Source organism: Emydura macquarii, unplaced genomic scaffold, assembly GCF_026122565.2.
Source record: "Emydura macquarii macquarii isolate MOO-44397 ecotype Brisbane River unplaced genomic scaffold, CSIRO-AGI_Emac_v2 contig_1253, whole genome shotgun sequence".
Lineage (NCBI taxonomy): Eukaryota > Metazoa > Chordata > Testudines > Chelidae > Emydura > Emydura macquarii.
Genome location: NW_027131390.1, coordinates 12,482,280 through 12,505,526, shown reverse-complemented (window position 1 = coordinate 12,505,526; position 23,247 = coordinate 12,482,280). Strand labels below are relative to the sequence as shown.

The 23,247-nt window shown below is 40.4% G+C and overlaps 1 long non-coding RNA gene across 2 annotated transcripts in view; it reads right to left on the bottom strand.

Moving 5' to 3' along the window:
- The window catches only part of LOC137153908 (uncharacterized), a 90,320-nt gene extending 68,659 nt beyond the window's left edge, over positions 1 to 21,661 (bottom strand). The window contains exons 1-3 of one of the 2 annotated variants that reach the window (XR_010919942.1): positions 21,562 to 21,661; positions 20,466 to 20,561; positions 19,392 to 19,440 (exon numbers count right to left, since the gene is read on the bottom strand). This is a non-coding gene — a long non-coding RNA (uncharacterized lncRNA). The remainder of the gene's footprint in view (positions 1 to 19,391; positions 19,441 to 20,465; positions 20,562 to 21,561) is intronic. The other variant, XR_010919943.1, reaches the window with a different exon arrangement.
- Between the last annotated feature and the right edge of the window lie 1,586 nt (positions 21,662 to 23,247).

Below are 23,247 nucleotides of genomic sequence, written 5' to 3'. Positions count from 1 at the left end.
TGTGGAATGTATCAATTAACTGACATTAGGCAAAGGCAAACCTTTGAATAACTCATGACGTAGCCTGCAGTGGTTTACTTAGTCTGCAATACTGCTGAGCAAACTCTGATAGTTCTAAACTGCTCCTTTCAAACAATTCTCACTTTCTGAAAGGTTAATATTTTTTATTTTAGATTCCTATCTACCTACACATTTAAATGAGCTAGAGAAAACATAGACCGGTGCTTGATTTTTGTCTCCTATTTTTAGAGTCTGTAACCTTTTCCCGCAATGTCAAAGTGTCATGCATCACTATTTTTATTTGACCTGTTTAAGTAATACACCAAAACCCTTAACTAAAGTTCACAGATGCCAACCAGCCTCAGAGCAAATGACAGACAGAAATATTACTACACAAATTAAATATAATCAAAGGCTAATTGTGACAACACATACTAGAAAATGCAGCTTTTCTGAAGAGCTATGTGTTTTCTTAAGGTTGGACTTTCCATTACAGCTTTGTACCTATAGGAATGTAACATACAAGAATAATCTATTCAGCTGCGTAACTGTAAAGAGCAATGAACTAATATAAATCAGCACCAGATATGTCATTACATGGGCTAAAAAGCAGTGCTAATGTAATATTTACAGACCCTGGAAAAAGCTATATTAAAATATTGAGGATCTAAACGATAATGACAAAGAAGGAAATTCATAATTCCAGAACCTAAATACAATAGTTCACAACAAGAAATCTGATCTAGAGCAAAACTAACAGTGAATTGTATTGCCTTTGTCATTTGGGGCTCAATTCTGAAAGGGGATTCAGCCTGATTCAATCCAGCCTGCCATTTTTCTGCCAGCAATTTTGCAAATGTAAATAAGTGCCACTGACATAACTTCAATGTCTTACTGAATAATTTGCAGGTGCCATCAGGCATACGTCCAAGGAAGATCAATTGCATCTGCATTAACTTGCGATTGCAAAATTGTAGGCTCTGACTAGGATGCAGCTGACTACCTGGAACAATGTTTCTCTCTTTTTGCTTTCAAAGTCTCCTGTTTAGTGCCACCCCATCCAATTCTTCAGCCTCTCATTTATTTTTCTCTCCTTCTCAATTTAGTTATAATGACTCACAAGTGCCACGAGAGCATGCTGAGCAGCATTTGGAAAAACAAAGGGTAGCATCAAATAAAAATTATGCAAAAATATCTACCGTAAGTAGATGAACTGGTACAGTGGGTTATTAGCTGTGCTGGGCCAGATACATTTAGTGGCTTGCATTAAGGCACCTGTGACCTGATTTCAGCCTGTGTCATATCCACACCCATGCTGCACCAACAGCAGTGCTCAGGTCAGGGTGAAATTCAGCCATTCTCCAAGCAGAGATTTGGAGTCGTTACCATTTGTGTGTTTTAAATCATCCCGAATATAATGGGAAAACTTTATCAAAGAGGATGGGTGCTGCAGAACTTCCTAACAGTGGGCAGAGTCTGGATAAATATGATCTTTTTTCTGGAAGCTTGTTGCTCAGTTGAACCCTCTCTATAAAGATCGTCTTATTTCGGTTTCTCACTCAGTTTGTCCAGGACTTTGTGAGCTGCATTTTCCCCAGAGGAGTGTAGCTGCCTTGGTGGATCATGGATGGAGATATGGTACAGTGGCTGAGGTAAAGTATCTGGATCTTGATCCACTAATGGATTTGAGGACAAGAACCTGGGCCTTGAGTTGGAAGTAGACTTGATGCCAATGCAGGGATCAGTGTGATGTTCTCACAGAAACCCATCCCACTGAGAAAATGGGTTCCTGCATTCTGCATGAGATGGAGCCTTTGCATTGCTTCCATCAGGGCTTGACAAAGCTCTGGCTGGGATGATTTAGTTGGGGTTGGTCCTACTTTGACCAGGGGGTTGAACTAGCTGAGCTCCTGAAGTCCCTTCCAACCTTAATCTTCTATAATTCTATGATCTTCAATGCTGGATACAGGGAGTTACAATAATCCAGCCTGTGAGTGACAAATGTATGAATTGCTGTATCTAGATCCTCAAGTGGGGGAAAAGATTGAAGACTCCTAACAAGCTGGGGAAAGAGTGCTATTGCTGGAGAGGGAGGACAAAGTACTGGCTAGTTCTTTGAAGCATTAATGGATGTCTTGTTCTATTTGAGAGAGCATATTTGTTCTCATTATCTTTGTCAATGGTGGATCACCATTTTAATTCTGAGCTAGCAAAGGATTATAAAGAGAGAGTCCATATCTGGGAAAATAGGTATACAGGTTGTCACAAGAGATGAAGTGTACATTGTGAATGGAGTATTTTACATTTTCCCACCATTATTTTCATTGCTGGCATTTATGCTAGTAAATGAACAATGATAATACATCTCCCAATTCAGTTGATAATGAACTGATCTAGCATTCAATTATATGACTTTCATTTGTGTTTCTACGACTCACATTATATATTAAAAGGACAGTTATAGGGTTTCATAATTATGAGTTTGACACGTGTAAATGTTTTTAAAGTTTTACTAACAATGAACATTCATTTTGTGAGCAATACATCATTAGACTGATGTCAGAGAGTAGAATATTAACTTTCAGCAGCTCTTTCCCCCGGGAGATGCATCAAAAAACCTGAGCATCAGTCAAGCAGCTTCACACCTAATTTATTGTATGTTCTTTAACTAGAAAAGAGAGTGCATCCCAGTTCAAGAGGAGGATACAGTAGTAACACAAATTAACTTTTGAGTTACTTTGAGTTATACCATCAAGTTGTGCTGTACATCAAGGTCTTACACTTTCCTGTACATTATGTCTTGTTTTGATGAAGAGCTTTGGGTAATTTATCCTAGTCTATGGTGGGTGTGTCATTGTCACGGAAAAAAAATGACAGAATTCCAGACATTGGATCAAAGTCACAGCCCTTCTGATGAATCCCTGTAGTATTCTCTATTTTCATCCCCATCAACTGTCAAAGCAAGGCTGGAGAATTATTCACAGCTCTAATCGTGCTGCAGTGCAGAGGCATAATCTATCCAGCAGCTACTGCAAGTCCATGCAGTCAATGGCAGTATGACTGTGCAACTTCCCTTTCCCTTCTCCCAGTTATATTCTGGCTCAGTGAGGAGAGTTCTACAAATTGAACTATGATCACACTGTGTAATGGCTGAGTTTTATAACAAGAATTAGAGAGGTGAAGTCCTGACCTGAAGCTGCAAGAAAATTTGGTGGGAGAAAGAGGGAATATATAAGGTCACTAGCAAACAAAAGAGAAATTGGAAGGAGACTACATCCTGTATAGGCTGGAATCCTGTCGGGATGATGCCACTGCCCAACCCAAGTCTGAGTTTTAACATGGTACTCTGCAAAATTCTGCAAGTCTGTGATAGATCCTAAGCCTGTGACTGGCCAAGTGTCATGCATTCTTAGATTTCAGGCTGTAAGTGTTACACGGCTCTAGAGATCATTATTAGTCATCACTATGTACATGCTCTGAAGAAAAGAATGCGGAGAGCTCTGGAGAACATATCTCCTGGTGATTAACATGGATAAATATGTCATTAATGGTGTGAGGTAGCAATGAGTGAACAGGTTAACATAAATATAAGAACCTGTGAAACCTTTGCTCATTGCTAGGATAGAAACTGCACCAAATCTTGTTAAAGATTAAATTACACTTTTCTTAACTCCTGTGATTTTTCTTTTCTTTTTTTTTTCCTTGTCTCTGTATCTTGGGGGTCCAGCCAAGCCAAGAAGTACTGAGATACCTCTAGCAAAGCAATTCTCATAATATTTCCAGCCCAAAATTGGAGGCTGAAGAGATCTGGGTTACTTAGATAAGCATCCAGGGACAAATTCTGTGCTGGTGTAAATGGATATAGTTTCAATGGATAGAGAATTTAGTCCTCAATCTTTCAACTGTTGGTCTGAACTGAATCCAGCCTACTATAATATGTTTCAGAAGTTGCCTGGAAATATTTCACTAATATGTTTATAAAAACTCATTATCACCAGATAGATAAAGGACCACACCAAGGACTCCCAAATATGGCTGATCTCTGCCACCAGTAACTTTACCATTAGTTATTTCTCTGTCTGCCATGCCATGTCCTCTCCCCCATCTCCTTCATATAATTTGCCTATTAAGTGACTCAGACTATTTCATCTAGAAAGAATCCCTGCTGTACACTCATACTAGTGTATTCACTGGGGAGGATTTTTAAGCTGTCTGAATCATCAGCATTTTTCACATGGGCTGCTCCTAATGTTTCAAGATTCAAATTTAGACAACATTCTCTTTGAGGAATGACTTGCTCAGAGCAGTGAAGAAAATGACTCCTGAACAAAAGCCTTAAGAAGATCCCAAGAAGTAAAGGTTAATGAGATATGGCCCTGATTGATCTCCTAATAAACCTTTATCTAGTTACTGATGAATGTAATAAATTGTGGGATGTATATGTAGTTCCTGTGTAGAGACCATCTTTTTAAAGCACCTCCACCCAGCACAGTAGACTGTGGTGTGGTTTCTAGCTTCAGCTTCACCAGAGAATAGAGGCTGATGAATGTATGCACTTAATCTGAGGTTTTTATATGAGACGGTACAGGGAAATAAATAGAGCCCTGCCAGGACAGAAAATTTGTATCTGCATCCAATCCACGATCCACAGACATGGTCCACAGATTTCCGCAGATTTGCAGGGCTCTAGAACTAAATCAATTTCTAAGTTAGGTTTGAATATTTTTTTCAAAAATATTAAAAAATCTGTTTGAAGGTCAGGATATGCTCTAAGAGTCATAAAACTTACCAGAAATCTCACATGAACTGTTCAGCATGGATGATACAACCTCTCAGTATCTTAAACACAGCTAAGAACCTCTCTTATGTAAGAGCCAAAAGGTAAAATTTTCAAAAGTGCCTAAGCTACTGAAAAGCCTAAGTCTCATTTTAAAAAGTGACTGAGTCGCTGTGTGGGCTTTCAAGTCCTATTGACTTCCAGTGAGACTTTCATAGCCTCAGTGGCTATGGTACTTTTGAAAATGGGACATATGTACTTTTGAACATTCTACCTCATATAATTTAGTAATGGAGGAAAGAGTCAATAAAGAAGCTGGGAAAATCAGAGTGTTTGGTGTGTGTGAACATCTAGCACCCAAATGCCAAGATCTGAGTGTGAAAACTCAGACCCCATACCTTTTATGAGCCACTTCCAGTTCCTCTTTGTTTTTTACTTCATTGGGGTCAGGAAACCTGGACCTTATTCGGAAAAGGGGGTTTTGGTGCTGAAAGAAGGACTCCTTCCCAATGTCTGATCTTTCCTCCATGGGCTCACCTCTTTCAGCTTAGGGGAGACAGACAAATGTTGATGTCAGATTGTGACTGGCCCTTGCTTGAGTAGGCCACGGGAGAATGCAAAGAATTCTGCCCCTTTACAGCCACAATACAGGAAACAGTCTTGCAGATCTGCGCCAACCTCCAGATCCTGCACCAACCAGCAGAAGAGTGTATGCTGGTGGAAGATCTGCTCTCCCTCTGCATCTGGGAATTCACTGAGACACAGTGGACTTTATCCTACTCCCAATGAAACCAAGGGGAGTTTTGCCACAGATTTCAATAAGAACAGGACTGGGCTCTAAGTTAGCTGTTTGCTATTACTGGTGGTGAGACTCCACAACGCCCCCAATAAAGAGGGGTCAACACCCTTTCACTTTACTGTGCAACGTTTATTGCTATCACCAAGAATGGATTCTGTGTACCGAGGGAATGGCTGCAACATCACTTTAACAACAATTACTTTCTAATGCTACTTGATGACATTTAATAGCTCCACATGCAAGCAACTGTTTTCCTGCCCCTTACAAAAGTGATGCAAATTTTGACAGCTCCCAGAAAATTGAAACCTCTCCAATGAAGACAAGAGCAATGACATCAATATATTATTTTTACTAGGAGCACTTACAAATCATCAGCACAAAATATATTCTCCTGCTCAATGCTAACTTTGATAGCGCAAATATTAATGATCATTTACTTCTTTTATAGCATTGCTTGGCACCTGAAATCAATATTAGCACAAATGAACAATGGACAGGAGAAAGTTCCAATACTGTCTACATTTTAAGATTCCAATCCTCATTTTTGCACCCATCAGAAAGATTCAATACTAATTGATGGTGTCTTTGTGGCAATATAAATGACATGGCTATGAAAATTACAGAAGCTGTAAAAGAAAGCATTTACTCTTTTCGGTAAACTAAATCTTACTCCAGTAATTCATACTTTATTAACCCTTACGCCCCACAGAGTCGTTGCTCTTTAAAAGACAAACTTTAACAATCGTACCCACGAGGTGGATCTGAGATGCCACAATGAATCTCTATTCTACATATATGGACTAATGCAATATCTCAGATACCATGTATGGCAACTGTTGGCAAATGTTACCTACTGTAAAGTCTGCAGGGAAGACAGTGGCCTCTCCCCAACAGCCAGCAAAGTGCTATTGTGAAGTCTCATCAGAAAGTCTCTCTGAACTGCTAACACCCTGGGACTGATTTTTTAAAATACCGTTGTCTGGCCTCTGTCTTGAAGGACGGCCTCTTTTCTCCCTAGATAGCCGAATCTAAAATTAATTGCGGGTTCAAATGCTCCCATTTAGACATCATAGAAAAATCATATCCATAAAAACAGAAATAGCTTTTCAAAATTAGGCCCCACAGCTGTAGCAGGGTCATCCAAAACCTGTATCTCAAAAAAATAAAATAAAAAAGCCAACTCGTAGCAGCAAAATGACAAAGGAGCATGTACTTAGAACAAAATGCATATACATAAACATATAAGTATATACATAAAGCATAAACAAAAAACATATATCCTAAATTTTAGAAAGTACTGTACAGACAGAAAATCTTGAAAAATGGAAGCGCTCTCTTTTATAACCTTGAAGATGAGTTCTCTTTTATAACTCTTGCAATGAGCAAAGTATTAAAATGCCCACTAAATGGAACCTCTGCTACATGCCAGGATTTACTTACTAACACCTGTTTTCAAAAATTCTGATTTAACAAGTGTTCTTTCATTTACACTTTAATTTGTATTATGTGTTTCATCATTTAGCTGAGGTACTCATCATATTCAGTTTAAATGGAAACTATTTTATTGAAAGGTAAAAGAATAGGAACATTGAGGTAATTGTTTAAGAGGTAAATATTTCCCTCCCTTCCCTATATAATTAAACTTAGTATCTGAACTGACCAGTGCACACAGAAGGGGACAGAGTTAAGTTTATCAGTGAAACTCTTATGTTTCATGACTTGAATGCTTATCTGCATGATCACCACCTTCTTGTAACATGTAGTATAGTAGGTTTCTTTTGTACAGAATGTAAACACAGGTATATGCACACACTATGATGTCCGTCTACAGAATAGCTCTGTTACAAAATAAAACACCAATATGTGCACAATGCTAAGCTTGAGCCACCATATGATGCTACTAGTGTAGCAATTGCCCTGCTTCCTTCTGACACTTCCATACTGTTTGTTAGCCTCCTTCATTGTGTCCCATCTGAGCGTAGCTTTCCAAGGCAGGGACCTCATCATCATTATTTAGCATTTGTACTACCATCACTCTTAGGAGCCCTAGTCATGGACTTTATTGCGCTAGGCACTGTACAAATATAGAACAAAAACATGGTCCCTTAATTTTTTTATAGCCCCTAGCCCAAACTGGGTTCTGTGAAATGAATAAAACAACGTACACACCCAACAAATACCATCTTACAGGACCAAATGTGTAATAAACTTTCATTTGAAAGCATGGAAATGTATTTAATATTGTTACATATCAGCACAAGCAGTACCTCTAAAATACCCTGAGTGTCTACTAATAAATGCAGGGACACTGAAATGATTTTTATGGGGTAGGTGGTGTTTGCTGAAAGCCATTGAACAAAACTGTAAACCTTGTAAACCTTGTAAACTGTAAACCTTGAACACTGGGCATTCAGTTGCTATTATTACTTCAAGCAATTGGGTGCTGCTTCCCAACCCCAGCACCTCTAGTTCCAGTGATCCTGAATACCTAGAACTGGTCCCTGATGTAAACGAAAGGAGTAGGGAAAGGAATACATTCTGATTTGTATATTAAAGTATAGCACCGTCTTCATGTCTCATCATATCTAAAATGACTGGCTTCACCTTAACATCTATCTGGTTTCATTAGCAAAGCAATGCTCTTTCAGCAATGGAGATAAATACACTTGTGTGCCAGAAGTTCAACTACAGTAAGCATGCAGTATAAATTAGAAGATCAGGGCTTGATTAATCAAAGGAAGAACAGGAAGATGTCTTGAAAGAGAGGAAGAAAATGAATTCAATAAATCATGTAAGTAGCAGCCTTCATCTTGAGGGAACAGTTCTACATGCTGTAATTAGGAATGTGTTACAGAGTTTCATTAGTAAATGTTGAAGAGGCAGACAAGAGCCAGGAGATTCCACATACATGGACTTCCAGGGCTGAGTGGTTCTGATTAGCTAAGCCACCTTAGACCTGTGTGCTTTTAGGCCTGGTTGGGATGGGGCGAATGTTAATACTTTGTCCCTTTCTTCCATCGGGTTCTTTGCAGGCTTGACTGTTACAGGATGATTAAGGGCATAATAAAGATTCCAAAATAAAAGGAAACTGAACTTAAAACGAAGGTTATCCGAGCATTCATTGGCAGGACTCCACCCGCCTACTGAGGGCTTGTCTCTGTGCAGCCAGGCTTTTTAGTCAGTCTTTCCGGGCTCAGTTGTCCCACTCACCAGGAGGCTTGCCCCACTTACAAGCTGTCTCATGCTCTCGGCTGGAATCAGACTACCCTCCCCAAGGAGGAAGCAGAGTGCTCTCCTTCCTTGTCAGCCATGGGCCTCTTCCTTTTAAGGCCCCACTCCTGTCAGCTGCTGCAGGTGTAGCAGGGCAAAGCCAATTGTGTCCACAAGCCCTTGTTAACACCCTCCCTGCCAGAGCAGACCCTACAGGCCCCATCACAGGTGATGCAGATCACATGTAAGTCACCTCACCTGCAGTGAGATATATTGTATTACCCTAGCGCTTACGAGCACTAGTCATGGACTACATCGTGCCAGGTGCTGTACAAACACAGAACAATAAATTGGTTCTGGCCACACAGAGTTTATAATCTAAATGGAAGACAGGAGACAATAGATGGAGATAGAGATTCAGACAGGGAAGAACAAGGAAACAATGAGACAATATTGGTCAGCATGATATGCAAATATACCACAGCCTAAAGCATTCACTGAATAATTGCTAAATAATGAACAAATTCATGAACAATTTAAGCCTGCTCAGAGATAATAATCCTACAGAAAAGGGGTTAAGAAGCACTCAGATTCCACAGTGACAGAACAGAAACACATTTGCGGAATATATTGTTCACTGTGAACAGTTTGTCTAGTTCTAGTCCTAGATGATCCCTTGCTGAGATAAATAGGAGATATTTTACTCAGACAGGTTTGGATCATATAGTAGGCCAAATCCTCAGCTGGTGTAAAATAAGCATAGCTCCATTGAAATCAATAGAGCTACACAGAGTTACACTGGCTGAGAATCTGGCCCATTATCTTTATTTTATTTTGAACACTGCTTTAAGGGAAAGGGGGGCCTTTGGCTTTTCTCTCCATCTGAACACCACTTAAGTAGCAGCTTTACTCCCCCCATTTTGGGACCACGCCCTCCAGCTTGTTCTAATACCTTCAGTCTTTATGTCAGAAAACGAGGCAAGTCGGGTTCAAATAAGATTTTCCAGCTACACAATAAACTCTAAACAGCATCCCAGGAGGAGAGGCAGCCTACTTGTGCTCCCAGGTTTCTCATTGAGGCTGAGCAATACGGCTGGGGGAGCAATTTACAACAATCAAACATCATTGGAGCTGGTCTATTGGCTACTCAAGCAAAGACTTTTTCAGCCTTTCCCTGGCAAGGAGGCTACACTCCCACCCTGCTAGATGCAGACTTGGCCAGAGTAATCCATGCTTTAATGGCCTCCAGACGTGATCATCGTGATGCACTACACTTGGGGATGAAGCCAGAAAAGCTTGTGAAGCTTCAGCTAGTGCAACGGGCAATGGCCATTGGCTGATCAACACAAGTCAATGGGAGCGCACCACCCCTGTTCTCCTTTCGCATCACCAGCTACCCATCCAGAGGAGCGTGACGCTTTCTCAAGATGTCCAGAACTGTCAGTTGCCCTATCACCCGTCTGCCTTAGCAAAAGAGGGATTTGTTGATGCTAAACTGTGGGACTGCCCCCTGCTACCCTACTCTGTTAGTCAACCAAACAAACTCCTTAGGACTCCACCACTCCTAACCTTGCCTTGCAGGTTAACCATTGGTGCAGTTTAGTTCCTGAACTCTCCAGAAGCATCTCCTTGCAGCACTCGGTCCCTGTCACTGGACACTCACAGCAATGACCAAGTCTGCTGTCTCTAGAGAGACAGTGTTCACACCAGCCTGCTTGATTTAACCAGGAATTCACACTCTGTTTAACATAACAGCACGGAGATACGCTTATGACAAGAAAAAGAAGTTTGTTAACCACGAACTGAGATTTAAGTGCTACTAAGCAAGAGTAAGAGACAAATGGTTACAGTTTTATTGTTTTTTGCTTGTTTATGTCAGGCAATGGAAACAGAACAAAGGAAAATATAAAGCAGCAGAAGAGTCGGGATGAGCAAAGAAGCAGATGCCGAGCTCACCTAGAGCAGTTAGAAGGGCTGCGTGCACAGTGAGATCTGTCAGCAGCTGATCAGAAGTAAATGGAGCTAGTCGCCATGCTGCACTCCTATGCTATGAAGCAGGATGGGCACTTGCTCCAAACTGGGGTCCAGATGAGGTTCCTTTTTCCCCTACAGGGCATGCAGGAGGCCAAGCAGACAGTTCCCCAGATGACCCACCAGAAGCAGCAGCAATGGTCAGAGGTCCAGAGCTGTGGAGGATGGAGTGGAAAAAGGCTGCTAATGGAGAAGAGGTGAATGGAGCTTGAAGCCAGGTATCAGAGAGAGGAGACAGAGTGAGAGCAACAGAAGCTTACAGACCAAAACAAGCACAGGCAGCTCAAACAGGAGAAGAGGGTCAAGTCATGCGCATGGGACCCAGCTGGAAGGACCTAAGAGTGTGCCTGATCAGGGGCTAGCAGGCAATCAGATGTGAATATGATGGATCCCACTGCCTTGCCCATAGCCTGAGTCACTGTGGAACTAAAGGTTGTTCTGAGATTCTGACTGTGGGAATGTGGAAAGTTTTTTCTTGATGTGTTATTTTCTGTAATAATGTAACAGGGTTGAGCCCAAGGGCTCCCGTTCAAGCCCACCATAGCTAGACTCAGTGGTCAAAGGGGAAATCCTCATCAGGGAACCTGAGTCAGTGCTGCAAGTCTGTGGCACAGTTAAGAGGTGTTGTAGCCCAGGATCTGACAGGAGCAGTAGGACACTGGGACTGCTAGGTAAAAAGATCTGAGCCAGTACTCCGCTAGAGTGCACATCTCCACTGCAAGTCTTCCAGTGGTAAGAAATCAGGTTTCACACCTTCATGGGTGATACACCATTGGGGAGCAGTCTGAGTGTCTGGTAATTAAGACCTGGTGAAGGATGGATTTGGGAAAAAGGCCAGATGAGTGTGAAACAACCACTGCGGCAGTGTAGATGTTAAGGAGGGGAAGTCTATGGGTTCAGGGGGACTTTGAACCGATACCTGTGGAGTAGCCAGTGGCTAATCCTACTGTGTCACTGTCAGGGGAGAGGTGTGACACAGAGGCCTCTCAGTGGATCACTATTCTGGGTCAGCAATTCCTCAGGCCTGACAAACTCACTACAGCTATCACATTGCTGTCATGATATTTATCTGTAAAGAATGTTGTGAGATATCAAATGAAAGCCAGTGACACACTGAAAGGTATTTATTAACACTGTCTGAGGAATTATGGATGCTAATTGATATTATTCTTTATAGTCTGTAACCAAACAAAAGGAGAAACAGGTTTTCTTCTAGACAAAAGGAAGATAGTTATCTCCCTGTCGCTAATGTAAATTGAGCATGGCGATGCCAGAGACAATGGGCAGCTCATTTGCATTAGAGGTATAAATTAATACAAGGATGCAAAATTAGCATTGAAAGACACTGAGTCTGAATCCCAGAAGCTCATCCTGAATCTGGTGACAAAAACAATAAACTGTGGGGACTATAAGGAGAAGACATTTTGGTTGTCCATCACTTTGGGGACAAAGAGGCCAGCACTCCCTGTATCGTCAAACAGTGGGTCCTCCTGATGATGCTGAAAGTTTGTATTAGGTAAGAAACTTATTTCAGTCAAGGAGGGTAGCCTGTTAAGTTTTAGTGTCTAGAAAGAGTGATTATACTTTTGTTTTATGTGTAACCATTTTCTGTTTCTACCATCTCTGCTTAAGATCACTTACATTTCTGTTCTTTATTACAGATATTTTTGTTTTATTATAAATTAATCTCCTTGCTGTTATATTGAAGTGAGATATGCATTACAGCTAAGCCTGGTTAACCTGGAAGGCAAAGTCAGGACTGGCAGAGTCCAGAGGAATCTCCGGGGCTGGCTAACAAACTGGAGTGGCAGGAATTGTCACTCAGCTTAGCACCAGCAGATCTCTTCTGAGGCAGTGGGGTAACAGGGTGACTTACAGTTCTGGACACTCCAAGAAAGCATCAAAGAGAAGTCAGTATAAGGTCCTGGCAATAACCCTCAAAAGATCCTCCTACAGTATCCCAGTGATCACTCCTCCCTGCAGATGTGAAGCAGCAGAATGGTGGAACTTTCAGGAGTCAGGAGCAGACACACATGATAGCTGGGGACAAAGCCTACTCAGTGGCAGCTAAACTTCCTTCCACAAAGATTAAGAGTGATCACAAACCTTGCCACCTTCAGGCCCGTATGTAAGACCCATCTCTCAGAAATCGCTTTCCCCTTGGAATAGCCATAAGAATAACTTTTTTTTTTAAAATCACTTCTTGGAAATGGGGGATAGAACACAACACATTTATCTAAATGCATAAAGTGCTCGGGGGTGTGAGTGCAGTATAAATAGGATAAGATTAGCTAGATCAGTGGATAGATATTCCTCCTGGTATAGAGTTGGCAGAGAGAAATGGCAAAAAAGAATCACCGTTCACATCCCTTTTCACAGCAATTTTTCTCTGTTCTTAGTTGCTAAGGGACAACTAAAAGATGTGCTTATTCACTGATCATAGAGCATTCTTACACATTTTAAATGGAATCACAGGAAAGGCAGAAAATGGCACAGTATACATCTCTGGTCTAATTTTCCCAAGCCCATCTCAGAAAATTCTCATGCAGTAAGATTAAGACCCATCTCAATATTTAATTGCTCGGCTCACCTGCTTAGTGCACTTGAAAATTTGACAAACCTTAGAGATTTTCTACAGGTAAAGCTGTTGCTGTTTCAGCAACCATTACAGCAGCATTATTAATGTTAAGTCATTAAAGGGTTAAATAACCCTTTTACTGCAGAACAAAAGAACCAGGAAATGTAACTTCCTTATTTTTGTTAAACTTCAGTGGGGTGTTTAGCCAGTCTGTACTGACATTAATTCAAACTCAAAAACATGTAGATTTATTATAACTAGGTGTAGGGGTTTTTGTTTGTTTGAAGATTTTGGTGTTTTTATTGTCACTGCCACACAGATGCCCACAGATTGCCTGTGGCAGAATGCATTACCTAGTAAACAGTATAATGGAAGACAAAAATGGAAGACAAACAGATATCATGTAGAATATATTATTTACACTTGTGAATCTAGTAGCTGAGAAAACGAATCAGTTTAACAAAATAAGAATAGAATTGAAATATAGAATCTTCATAAAAAGCAGCTGCATTGACCTCTGTAACCCAACCCAGATCTGTTTAGCCATTATTTTTCAATTAATCATATTCAATACATTTACAACAGGGATTGCCCAAACATAAAACACCAGCCCCAAGGAGCCACAGGCTTTGGGAAGATAAATGCTGATTCAAAAATCAATGGCTGTCGCCTATGTCCAAGGTGGACTGAGTCACACCCCAGATCCAAACATGGGTTCATTTGCATCTGGAACCAAACTTCACAGCACAAACCTAAGTCAGATTTACAAGAAGATATGAGAGAACCTCAACACTTTCAGATAGCAGATTGAGTCACATTCAGTTTAGAGAAGCTTCAACCATCTGAGTTTGCAAAATTGAAATGAAAATCTCCTGAGAACAGGCTTGCTCACAAGAGTTCTTGTACTTCAGTTTGTGGTCCTGACTGAAACCCTAACTACAAAGCCCAGAGAAATGAGGGAAAAATTACCTGAACTTTTGAGAATTCCAGAAGTGGCCTAGTTTGTCTCTGGATCTTAAAAACATCATAGGCAAAGTCTCAGGGAGAAGGTGAGAACTGATCTCATTTTATATGAAGCAGTTCACCCATCCCTAATTACAAGATGACATTCTGGCTCTTCAAATAAAACATCTTAGCATAACGTAAGGTCTCAATGTCATAGTTAATAGATATTGTGTAAATGACTTCAGAGCTTGAGTATGCTGCTGAGTTAAATCGGCTGGAATCCCTCCGCAGGACAGTTAAGAGATGAATAAGTAACGAGGACTATGTAAAAAGATTGCAACAAAATCAGAGACTGGCTTGGGGTTCTCTTATGAACTCAAAACTTGAACCCTGACCAGGTTAAGTATTTTATACCTTTATTTTAAAGGGTACATCTTCATTTTTCAATAAACTCATAAATAACTGCACTGTTCATAATAAATTTCCTCTCTATGAAACTTTAAAATAGACTTGAAATTACCAGGAGAAGGTTAATTTCCCTTATAATTAAGTAATGAACCAAAAGGGGAAATTTATAATGTCCATGATCAACATCAGCCAGAACTGTTACAGGACAGCACGGTAGGGTATGACTAATAGGCACATGATGGAATCAAAACTGACAGACAGCAAATCCTTCATTTATAGTTTGCATTTTACATTTGAAATGGGCAGCTTGTATCAAAATAATTTGATTGGCAGGCTAGCACAAGCTTGAAGCCACAAACAGATCCAAAAAAAGACAGACAGCCATTTCCTCCTCTTGAAATTTGTCTGGATAACTTGAACTGAGCATTATTCTGAGAGTCTTCTTAGGCGTCTATGGGAGCAAAGATGTGCAAACCACAAGGTGCACACTTTCCACTTCCATCTGCAGGTACTTATGCCATGAGTGCTCAATCAATCCTTCCATTTTCAGGAGCAATATACAACAGTCATGGGCATTCAATAAATACCTAAGATAGATAACATTCCCATCCTGGGAAAGAGCACAGACTGTACATCCATAGTAAAAATTGGCCAGTTGCAATTCTGTTGCTTCTCCTCCTCTGACAGACGTACTTGTTCCCACCATGAAGCCTCTTTAACCTGTCTCTCCATGAAACCATCCTAGCAAGAAGGCTCCATCTGCTACTTATTCTCTCTATGAACTGTCCAAATAACTCTCTGCATGCTTCCCCACCTCACTATGATAGTGACTGACAGGTAGTGTTAGCACTTATAAAAAGAACACTACAGTGTTCTGCAGTGATGACTCCCAAACTCTGCATCTCACCATTTTGATACTATAAGGTTTCAGACTATTGCTCTAGAACATCACTGTATTTTTAAAAGAGATGGAACTCAGTGTATCTGCCTTTAAACTAAACAGGCCATTTTAAAAAGAAGGTGGAACCCATCTCAGCTCCCAAATCTGGCACAAGCATACATTAATAAATCAATTTCTGCAAAGGGAAGAGCTAATGCTGTTTTGGTCACTGCTTATTCTAGTTAGATGCCATTTAACTTTAGACCACACTGGCGAGTTGTTATTCCCTTGTGAAATCAGTGGGATACATAACTGCTCACCAATGGGAATAAAGGGTTCCCAATCTGGCTCTTTATTAGAAAATTGTAGTGAAACTGTTGGGTGCACAAGGAAAGATTAACTGAGCCCAGCGAGAACATTAGGAGTGAACATGAACAAACTAACCCAATTAACTGATATTGGTCACTAGACAAAAATAACTTAAACAATTCTAAAAAGACTCATCACGCATTGATTCTTCATTGAATTCTGTTTCTAACGTATGTTTTTTTTACCCATCACACGGAACCGGCCCACATTACATCTCAAATCTGACTTTTCAGAACCCTGGCATACCATGTCTGAATATAACTCAACGAACTCAGTCAAAATTACTATGAATATAAAAAAGTAACACATAATACTCCATTCTGAGCAATATCTTTCTGGTGTCAAAGTTGTTTTTAATACAGCACCATAAAATGAGTCAAGCCTGCAGCAGCCTACGCAGCAGGAATGGCATGTCAGAGCTTCACATGCTAGATGGAGCATGCAGAAACTAAACTTCCTTCAATTTGGGAGATGGAGCGAAGGAGGGAGAAAAGGAGTTTAAGACCTGATTTAAATTCTATTGACTTCAATCTGAGTCTCTCCAATGACGTTAGTGGATTTTGGATCAGGCTTTTAGGGTTGCAGCAACAGATCACCACTCACTAAACCCACCCTTGGGGTAATACCTGAGTTACCAGCAGCCATTTTCTTTTTAAAAACTAATCCCGCAAATTGGCGAAACGTGAGTGCTTTCCACATGGGAAGTGGGAGGTTAGGGAGTTAAAGGGGTTTGTGGGATGAGAATACAGGTATTGTGTCTTGACCCTCTGCACTGGTTTTAGCTTTACATTGTTGATGTTAGCCTGATACCCTATACTATTAAACAAGAATACGCAACTTGGGGCAACAGTATCATGGTTACAATACGCTCAGGGCAGGAGGTCCTTTACAAAAATGCTGGATGGCTCCAAACAAGAAGGGATCCGATAAGAATGTATTCCACAAGCTACGTGCCTAAACCTTTCTGAAGGTCATGTTTTTCCACCTCATTGTGTCTGATTCAGCTTCTGGTACATGGCCATATTTATTGTGATACTATGCCACAGAGGGTGAAATAAAGGGAACATTTGGCATTTACGCAGAATTTCCTTGCTTTAGGGGTTATATGCTTAAACAGCTGCTCTGACTCTTGCATAGGGCAAGTAATAATGAGGCATGAAGGAGCATTAAAAGAAGAAAAATGTAACTAAATAAATTCAGTATTCTACTCCTCATTTAAGCACTTTTCCCCCTACTGATTTCAGTAATTTGAAGACTAATTCTGTGCCAAGGAAATCAGCAACTTTCTATTTGATAGGGAAGATGCATCTTTCCTTCTGTTTATTCCTTCCTCATGGGCCTTCCCCCACTGAGAGGCAAAGAACGAAGGATTATAAGCTACTCCACTAGTTGTGTTAGGAGACTGCAATATGGAACATTCTTTATTTTAAGCAAACAATTTAGACTGTTAACATAGACTTAAGCTCTCAGATTTGCATTTGGGGTTTCTCTCTAACCCGCCCACTCCCACCCCCATAAACAATCTGATATTTTACGTAGAAAGTAACCTCTAAGCCTGACTGTCTCCATTGTGATTGATATCTCTCCAGATCTAAAGGAACCAAAACCTTTCACAATGGATCTTAAATGACCACCAAGGCCCTATTCCAAAGTGCACTGAAGTCAATAGAAAGATTGCCTTTGACTTCAGTGGCGTTCTGATCAAGCCCAAAGGGCTACGTTCTCACAACTCCTGTTCTGTCTTACCACCTTGCTCAGCCTGATGTAGACTCTGATGCTGGCTGCTTACCTGCTACTGCCCACTATGAGCAAAAAGGCCAGGAGGGGTGGGAAGTAGGACAAGCCATGGCTTCACAGCTCTTCTTGCCAGCCAAAGTAGCTGAGCAGGGGCTCAGTGGGCAGTGTAGTAGAAAGTGAGAGCCTGAGACATGAGGTCTAGTATAACAGGCCGGGTTTGAGGCCTGAGCTAAAGTAGTAGTTTGGCCCTGCTGTTATAAAGCAAAGGTAGCACAAGTCAAGCTGTGAGACTACTGGCAAGCTCACAGTAACTGGCAAGAACATCTGGTATTGCAAAAACATACATTCCTAAAGAAGTGCTAGGCACAGAATACCCACATGAGCACATTCAAGAAAGATGGTACAAGAAACACCCTGCTATCAAGTAAATCCCAGAAGTACTCCCCAAAGATAACGAAGAACATGCTGACCTTCAGGATAAGGTCAGGATGATAATATGATGGATAGAGATGTTTTAATTGAACCACTAGGTACAAGGTAGAGGGGGGGTATCTCATGTCAGAAGGGCACTACGTAACTTGTTTGTTTCAGTGTATAAAAGAGGGTCTCAGAAGGGAGTGTCTTTGTCAGGCTAAGTGAGGAACAGAAAATCCCACCGTTCACTGAGCTGGTCCATTGTCACAAGCATACATGTATTAAGTGTACTTGTAGCATGTATAGGGCTCTTTCTACCATGCTTCGTCGACAATAAACCTGGCAGGTTGCCTTCATTACTGAAACAGATCTCTGGTCTTTCTGGGCAATCCAGTCAAGGTCTGCTGTATCGGCTAACTGCGCAGAGCTGCACAGCACACACACTGGGAGAACACACACCCGGCCAACACCTGACAACAGGCTGTAAACTAATCCCAATTTCACGGAATAGCTGATACAAACAAATTCCTAACATTCTGTTAGTTTGGAGGGGGGGGTTGGGTTATTTTGGGGGAGTTTTTTGGGGGGAGGGAGGGTTGGAGCCATCTGCAATGACTCCAAGAACTCTTTCTTGAGTGGTAACAGCTAATTTAGACCCCATCATTTTGTATGTATACTTGGGATTATTTTTTCCCCAATGTGCATAGCTTTGTATTTAACATTGAATTTCATCTGCAATTTTGTGGCCCTGTCACCCAGTTTAGTAAGATCCCTTTGTAACTATTCATAGTCAGTTTTGGACTTAACTATCTTGAGTTATTTTGTATTACCTGAAAATGTTGACATCACACTGTTCACCGCCCCCTTCCTGATTATTTATGAATAGGTTGAACAGCACTGGTACCAGTACAGATCCCGCTATTTACTTCTCTCCATACTGTTTAAAAGTCTGCCCATGCAGCAGGGCATCTTCATGGTCCCCTTACTCACATGGTCCCTTTACTCACTGTAAAGTTACAATTAAGCCTTAACTGGATCCAAGAGGAAACTGTTACATTTTCTATAGGAGACTGACGTCCCCCCTTTGTGGTCAGTTGTGATTCTGTAGATGCCTCAGTGCAAGATCACTAAAGCTGGTTGAATAAAGTTCCGGTAATTTAGTTAATGAATTCTGTGATTTAAAAAAAAAAAAAAAATATTCAAACATTAGAAATATATTTAACAGGCAGATTGACACACTTACCTTTAAATAGTATCTTTCTCTGCAAGTCTATCCACTGAAATCAGCAGAACTGCAGAAGGAATAAGGTGCTATAAGAAATGTGAAGGCTATAGAATCTGGCTCTAAATAATTACATTAATTTGTAATGAATTTGTGGGATTTGTAGGACAGGAAGTCAAATAAAATGTGCAACAAAACCCTTTTCCCCTTCCCCTCCATCTGCCCCCATAATGTGCAAAAGTTCCAGTGATTAAAAAGTATCCAGTGTAAGTTGGACCATAGATTTACATTATCTAATAAGTGAGCTGTGCATATTCAGGCATACAATTTGCAAAGGAATTAAAGGGGAAAATCCTAATAAGAAAGAAGCATTTGCCAAGATGTTAATTTGTTTTCCACAGATCTTAACTTGTCATTTTAAAAACAAAACACCCAGCAATATTTCTAACCTTTTCAGCTGGGATAGATGCCTGCCACCTTATAAATTAATGTATTGCTGCCCAGTACTGAAGAGAATGAGCTAGCTGAATAATCCACCTGCACTAATAAAAGAAGGGACTAAATGACCTAACAGGCCTTTGTCATCACTAGTTCCTATGATTAAACACCACCCCACACAGCAAAGATGAGACCTCTAGTCCCCAGCACACTGTTCAATTCAATGAAATGTGAACCTCAAAGACCACTGGTTAGGATGATATCAATGCTATTAAACGATAAACAGTCTAAGAATCAAACACTCAGCACAGAGGTTCTTAAGACGTTGGGCCAAATTCATCATTGGTGTCAGTGGGCGCAATTCCACCAAAGGCAATTTGGCCAATAAAGAGCTCTCCAGCCTCATTTCTCCGTTCCCACCCCCTTGTCACAAGGGTATGGAATTTGGTGATTTTCTGATAAAGATAAAAGGAGGTTTTATTCCGATTTCTCATCTAGCAGCATTTTTTAAAATTGCTGCAGCTAAGAAATATGTAAAATGGAATGAGACAGAGAAAATTGATTTTATAAATGTTTCATTCTTTCATCAGCAATTCTTATGCGCTGCCTACACTGTATTAAGAACTCTCTCTATTAGTGCCTATGTATCTCTCTTACCCTCTCTCTCTTACTTTTCATGCTGAAGTACATCAGTCACTCGAAGACAGTGAAAGTTGTGATTCCTGAAGTGACAGTCCAAGACGGATGGGAACTCTAGCATACACACAAGCCTTTATTAGTCATGGTTAAGCTTGCTGTAACTTATCACAAAATCACTCTTTTCTGCATTATATTTTTGCTTAGGCAGTGGTTTCATTGTTATTGTGGTGAAGTGAATCCCAAAGCATTAGCCATAGATTGGCAACAACACTGCCAACCTGACACATTGGACAAGCCCTTTTTCCACGGTGATTAAACTTATCATCATTAAGGTTGCTCTCCTACATTCTCGGCACATTTTTAACCTGTTGCTTTAATTAATAGAAAGTTAAAAACTCCAAAGGCAGTCACAGAAATTAAATACATACCACATACACACAAACTATGCATAATGTATACACCATATATACAGTATATAAAAGATATAGTTTGTATGTGAGATTCTCATATGCTATGTCCCTATTAAACTACTCTGGCAGTGTAAAGAAACCAAAAAGTCAATGCAAATACAATTTATGGCCACTTTTAAGACTCCTTTACGCTGGGCCACAATGTAAATCAGAATCAGGCTCTCTGTCAGTTACTAGACACAGATGTGGATATATGGGGGGGTTCTTGTCATTTGTTTGATTTTCAGTTTCATTCTTTTAATTCAAATGGGAGCCATGAAGAAAATGAGAAACTTCTTTTCCATCTACCTTCCACAAATTAGCATATCATGGCAGAAACTATCCACTTATTGACATCACAGCATGATCAGGGATATAGACACAGCAGTTTGACAAGCTCTTGTTATGTGACGTTCTCAGTTGGTCTTAATTTATACCAGAGCTCGCCAGGGCTGAGGCTCAGCACCTCTAAGCTTGGCAGGTCATAGCCGCGGCACCTCTGAGCTTACTGCAGCAGTTATGAATGTAAAAAAATTGCTTGAGCCCCAGCACCTCTTTCATTACAAATTAAGCACTTGGCATTCTCTCTTGGGTTGGGAGGGGAGAACTAGTAGTGCAATCCCTAATGCCCTGCATTTAGGTTCACATTTCATTTTTATTCTTACCTTTCCATTAAAACTTACACAACACTGTGATGCAGTGTTGTGTTTTTCTTTGCTGTTCCAGTGAAAATGAGCTCAGTGGATGGCTACTTCCTAGGTCTTGGAATGTTTAGAGAATGGATTCCACATGGTGTAGTTATTCATATGGGGGGTAGATGAGAGAGAGGGTTATTATTTTCTATCAGGAATCAGCTTCTACATCAATAGAAAGCCCTACACCACCTGGAAACACTTAGTACATATGGGTATGTGGGCAGATTTCAATACCACTGCTATTGTTATTCAGGTTGCCAGTAACAGGCACTTTAGCAGTTCAGGGAGGTGTGTGTGTTGTAGGAGGGTTTTTTTTGCACTCTGTCACAATAGGGTTATTCTTCTGTGTAACTTTATATTCTTATAAATGTTTGCCTGACTCTGGAGTTTTTCCCAGAAGACCGCAGGCAGGAGTTAAATGCTTTATCTTGTTCCCTTTCCTCCAAGATCAATCCAAATCACCTTCCTTCCATTTCAGTGCATACGGAGGAATATACACAGCACCATGCTCTGTGTTAAACCCTCTATTGCATCCTTCAGTGGGAAGGCAGGTTTTTAGAGTCTACATCTTGCACTCTAGGAAATGTAACCCTCAGTGCATTCATTTGTTTCACTACCGAATTTATGAAAATAAAAATAAACTCAGTGTGAAGGCAGGAGGGTTTTGCTCTAATTGCCATAAATCTGCCAAACCATATATATTCTGCATTTCATCACAGTCCAACGGAAGGCATGAGACATACAAAGCTCACCTCATTGTAGAATGCTATATTACATCATCCACAAGTTGTTCAGTTAGATGCAAGAATCAGTAGGTGAAATACATGGTCAGTGTTACACAGGAGGTTGGATTAGGTGCTCATAATAGTCTCCCCTTTTGGCCTTAAAATTTATGACTTCTTTCAATTTCTCCCAGCAGCTGATCCGTTTCTGTTCAGATGCATGATTGATAGTCCTTATAATGGTCATCTTTACTAGTGTCACTGCAAATGTTATTCCCCAGACATTTGTCTACAATGTTGGTTTTTTACACTTAATAAAGAATCTGCCTTTAAACTCATCCTGCAGGAGTAAACTCCACAAGTTAATTATTATTTTGTGTAGCAAACAATCACCTTTAAGTTTGCTAAATTTTAACTTCAAGTCAGGGTTTATTATGAGAATTTAAGAGAGAAACATGCATACCAAAGATCCATAAACAAATAAGGACATTTTGCATTTACTTATGAAGCAATTTTGCAATTGTGTTGCTAAATTCTTAAATTATAATTGATTATGTCCAATTAGCCCTGAGTATTTAATCCTAGGTTTCTGCTTACTTGCTCCATTCTGACTGACCTTGACTATTCACAAGACACCACACTTGTTACTGAAATTGAACAGAATTTGAATGTTTGAAAGATTAGGTGTGAAATCAGACTGAATATCAACTACATTAACACCGAGGTCATGCAAGTTAAATCTGTTACATTGCAGTGCTCAGGATGTAATCATGGAGCTAATACGCTAAAGGCTTTTGTTGCATTATCTTTAATCCATGAGGCAATTGACTTTGCTAGAGAAATGGAGAGTGGAATAGGGAAAGCAACATTAGTCGCTTGAGGCTATTAAGGAAACTTGCTAACCACAGGCTGAGAAAGAAATTTGTGTCATGGA